The sequence below is a fragment of the Haemaphysalis longicornis genome, unplaced genomic scaffold, assembly GCF_048455015.1.
Source record: "Haemaphysalis longicornis isolate Haplotype H1 unplaced genomic scaffold, Haemaphysalis longicornis Haplotype H1 scaffold_8, whole genome shotgun sequence".
Taxonomy (NCBI): domain Eukaryota; kingdom Metazoa; phylum Arthropoda; class Arachnida; order Ixodida; family Ixodidae; genus Haemaphysalis; species Haemaphysalis longicornis.
The window spans coordinates 28312819-28317928 of NW_027526445.1; the positions used below are offsets into that span (position 1 = coordinate 28312819).

General features: G+C 46.6%; 1 pseudogene; it reads left to right on the forward strand.

The window, feature by feature from the left end:
- The first annotated feature begins 2783 nt into the window (after positions 1 to 2783).
- On the forward strand, positions 2784 to 4257 carry LOC144148228 (uncharacterized; annotated as a pseudogene).
- The last annotated feature ends 853 nt before the right edge of the window (positions 4258 to 5110 follow it).

Here is a 5110-nt window from a genome sequence, read left to right on the forward strand (position 1 = left end):
TCGGCGGATGGGCTCCTTTTCTCTTTACCAGGCACGAAGCTTCGGTACCTCTTTAGCTCACAGGGTAAGGCTCGAAAAGAAAGTGGCCTGTTCCCGGCTGTATACTATAGCGTATGGGATATTCTAAACCCCCCCAACCAACCGATCAACCGATGAAGAGTGCTCGCACTGAAGTAATGGCTTTCCCACCACTTTCTGGTCAATAGTTTACAAAACCTGACTACTTCCCTCGTGTTCTTCCAATACAGTTCATTGAGAAAGAAGCACCAATGTTTCGTAAATCAGACTTTTTGGTAGCTAAGTTCATAGAGCGTGTAGTTGACGCTAACTACAAGGCCAAGAGGAATATCAGGTGACATTCTCGTTGAAGTGCAAACCAAACAACAATCCAATAAACTCTTGAATGAGACTGAGCTGCACTATATCAAAGTATCTGTCACTTCATACCAAAGCTTGAAAAGCTCGCAAGGTGTAATTTCTGAACCTAGCCTCTTGAAAGAAATCGATTCTCACTTCCGAGCTGGCATGTGTGACGAAGTGTTTACTGGAGTCAGCCTAAAAATGATAAGTTGTGATTGAAATGAAATACCCATGAAGCAAGTGATTCTACCTTTTGATCTTAGCACACACTTCCTCAGTCAGTCGCTGCGGGATTTTGCATTTCGAAATCTGGTCGTATGTCCCCAACTCACGCCGATACCTCAACAACCAACGGTATGGGCACAGTACAACCTCCTGCCGCGGAAGTCTGATGTGCGCAAGTGTGAAGCGCACGATCACCCGTCCGAAAACAGTACATCTGATCTGCTGAAATGTGGAAACTGTGAACAACCGCACGCAGCCTATTCCCGAAAATGTGAAAAGTTCAAAGCAGAAAAAAATAACCAACGCGAAAGTACAGCAAAACATCCCCTACAAAGAAACGCAGAGAAAACAAGCCATGATTCCTCCTAGGTATGCCAACGTGGCTCGCCGGGGCGCAAAGCCGCGTTTGTGTCGACTGCGACCGAGTACAGCACATCTGACCTTATACCATCCTTGCTCCTCGCTTTCCTGCCCTCTGCAGCGCAAAACTTTGTCACACTGCCTGCGACTGCAGCGACAGTGGCCACAAAGACTTCTGGAGATGGTGCGACCACACCGGCGTCTGGTGCACCCACTCTCTTTGCACCTGAAAGGCTGGGGAACATGAACTGGGCGGGGCCGGCTCACTTTTCACGTTTGCCGTGCTGTGTTCTACTCCGAAAGTGCGCGTGGCCAACAAAGACACCAACCCTCTAGGTGCTCACCAGAAAGAGCCTGACCCACAAGATATCATGGGGCGCCCGTCGAGGAAATGGACGTAACGCCTTCCTCTCTGGCACAAGACCTGTCGAGGGAGTGGTGCCCCTCAGTTGAGCGTAGAAAGCAAATAACAAGAATAACACGCCCACCACATCAGAAATAAATCTGAAATAAACAAACAACGGCAATCTCCCTAACACAAAATCTGCACTGAAAAAAAATGTACAGTGGAATAGTAATGCCCTGTTGAGCAATCTACATTTAGGAAATACTGTCATCCAGGAAGCACATTTGAACGGAAACAACACACACCTTCAGAGAAAGTACACAGTATATAGAATGTATAGAGGTAGCTGCACTCGCTCTTCTGGAGGCGTTGCCCTAGTCATTCAGAAGTGGGTTCCATGTCATCAAATCAAACTGAAAACTGACCTTGAACAGATTGCCACGAGCGCAATTATTTTTGATAAGTTAACAACAGTCTCTTCGCTATATATACACCCCAATTGCCAACGTGGAGCTAATGAATTTGAAACTCTAGTTGACCAGCTCCAAACACCCTTTTATACTGATGGGTGATTTTAATGCTTACCATGAGCTCTGGGGCCCTCCACGTGCCGATGCCTGGGGGAGACTTATAGAAAATGTTTGGTCGCATCTGGTGCCTGCCTCTATAACAAAAAAAAAACACACAAATTGTTACAGTACAACACACAACACATGCTCCATGATCGACCTGCAAAAGACTCCCGCATTCTCTTTCCTTTGGTAAAGTGGAATGTAGCTTCCCATTCCTACGGTAGCGACCACTTTCCTGTTACGTTAAGCGCCATAAGCAGCCCCACAATCTCAACACGTGCAAAGATTTCGTAAGGAGTGTGCAGGTTGGAAACAAACTCAATGATATGTCCCAACTGTCTTATACAAAATTAGAAAACATTGATGGTTTTTGGCCAGATAAAAAAGTATTTTTTATGCACGAAATCGATTTTGCTTTTGATGGTTCCTGCATGCCCAAACATTCAAGAATATTTTGCAACAAAAACTATTCTACTTCCATCATTATATCCCGAGTTACAGTACATTTTCGATACCATGCCTTCAAAGTCCAAAACCGAAACCAAAACCACAACCACATTGTATGGGTTCAGAACGTAAGTGTTTTTTTGTAATATTATTAATATACAAAAAACTTTCTAAATTTTCTTAAGGCAGATGTCGTAAAACCTAGTTTTCCGTATGTAATTTTCCGTAAAACTAGATTATACGATAAACGTAATTTTCCATAAAACCTAGTTTTTCGTTTGTAATTCAAAAGGGCCCCTTGTGGCCGTTTAAAACGGCTACAGGGGTGCGAACGACGACTGTCGCAATGCTCGTAAAATATCGGTTGTTTTGTTTACCTCGGTGGCTTCTTCAGGCTTCGTTTCGTGAATTTCCCAATTGCTAGTGCCACTGGGGCAGTGTGTTTGCACCGTCTCGACCACATTTCGACCAGCATGGCTAAATTCAGAGCACGCAAAGCGAGAAAGCGCAAGTTTTCTTGGAATCAAGACAAGCCGTAGAGGAGCATTAGGAACAAACTTAATTAACAGTGAAGTCAAGCGGGATCGTGGTCGGGGTCCTTATTCCAGGACTCCGTTGGTGCGGCCTGCCGTCTTCACCCTTTCAGCGAGCCAAAGCTGCTTACTCAGGTCGGAGCTGGCAAGCTCACTCTCCCACTGCTCGTGAGTTGCATTACGGATTGGATAAAGGTCTCGGTTTGACTGGCAGCCCCAAATCATATGGTATAGCGTAGCTTGGCTGCCGCAGTATTTGCACAGGGGGTAGTATAACGTGGGGTGGATGGTACGTAGCCGAGTGGGGTGTGGAAATGTGTTCGTTTGAAGCCGTCGAAGGGTGACTTGTTTTTTTGTTAGCTGGTCGGCAGGCAGCGGGAAGGTGAGTCGTGTGAGCATGTAGTGTTGGGTGATGTCGTTGTATGTGATAAGTAAGTGACGGGTGCTCTCATCACAGTGAACGCTGGTGTTTCGGCGACTGCCAAGAAGTTTGGGGACATCGCAAAAGCCTACGAAGCTCCGCTAGAGGATTCTACGCTCCAGGGAAACAGGGTAGTGGACATTTATATTCTCTCTGATGTGTTTTCATCCCTGGCATATAGTGAACGCTTGAAGACGTCACTGAAGCTCGAGGAACACACGAAACGAGAGATATGCTGTACTTCTGCAGTCGCGTGTACCGATTGTGGGTTTGAGCTCGTATTCGATACATCGAGAAGAGTGGCGCATGCCATTGAGAACTATGTTCGTCTCGTTTACGCAATGCGCCAGCTTGGAAAATGGGGCGCAGGTGAGGAAACATTTTCTAAAGTGATGAACATGCCGTCCCCTCCACGTCACTCTGCCTGCGACAATATAGAGTCTCAGCTTTCTGCTGCGGCCAGAGAAGTGGCGTCCAAATCGATGACTGATGCAGCTGCGGAAGTTTGTAGTGCTGTGGGGAATGCTGCGTGTGGCGTTAGGTGATGGAACACGGCAAAAGCGTGAACATCCGTCTTTGAACGACTGTGTATCAGTGATTTCTGTCGACACAGGAAAGGGTATTGATGGTGAGGCCCTTTCTAGCTCATGCAAGTCTTGCAAAACAAAAAGCAAGTTCAACGTACAAAGTGCTGAGTATATGGAGTGAAAGGCAAATCACACTACGTGGCAAGCAAATCATGAAGGAAGTGCCGGCACTGTGGAGACGGTTGGTACATACCGAATATATGAAAGGTCAGAAACAACGAGAAGCTTGAGGTACCTGGAATACTATGGTGATGGGGATACTAAGAGTTATGCGACGGCAAAAGACATGTATGGAAAGAAGAGTGTCCAGAAACTTGTATGCATTGGGCATATCCAAAAGCGCGTTGGATACCGCTTGAGAAAGCTCAAGAGAACAGTACCGTACACGGAGGTAAAGGGATGCTGACAGATGCCCTCATCGACCGCCTGCAAAACTTATATGGCATTGCCATCAGAGCTACTGTGGGGAAACTTTCTACAATGAAATAGGCTACACTAGACAGTCTGTTTTACTGTAGCTCTACAAACAAGCACCCGAGACACGGCATGTGCCCACCTGGACCTCAAAGCTGGTCTAAGTACAGAAGGGTAGAAGCACTCGGCCAAGCGAAGTATGTGCACAAAGGAGGGCTTTTAAACGACGTGCTTTACACAGTGAAAGCAGTGTACATTGATTTGTGTTCGGATTTGCCTCTGATGAAGTGTCGGCATGGAAAGACACAAAATGCAAATGAGTGCTTCAACGGTCTCATATGGCAGCGGGCCCCCGAGGAGGTCTACGTAAGCTTGCGTACACTATTGGTTGGCTCTAATGATACTGTGGCACACTTTATTAATTGCAATGTTAGCACTCTGGAAGTCCTGAGGAAAGCTGGCATCGAACCAGGGTACTACACAACAAAAGCTTGAATCACCAGAGATCAGCAGCGCAGCAAGAATGCTTATGAAAGGGGAACAGCGCAAACTCAGACAAGACACAAGAAGAAGGAGGTGACAAACACGAGCGCTGACTTACAACCTGAATCGGTTGTAAGTCAGCGCTCGTGTTTGTCACCACCTTCTCGTGTCTTGTTTGAGTTTGCGCTGTTCCCCTTTCATAATCATGCACCAAATCGCCCAAGCCTTAACCCTTGCAATCAAGAATGCCCAGTGTAAGTCAACTGATGGGACAAAACAGGCCAGCAAGGAAAGACGAGCAGCTACACGAACTAAAGGAGGCTAATGCATCTGGCGAGGGACCCAGATATGCACCTGGTGCA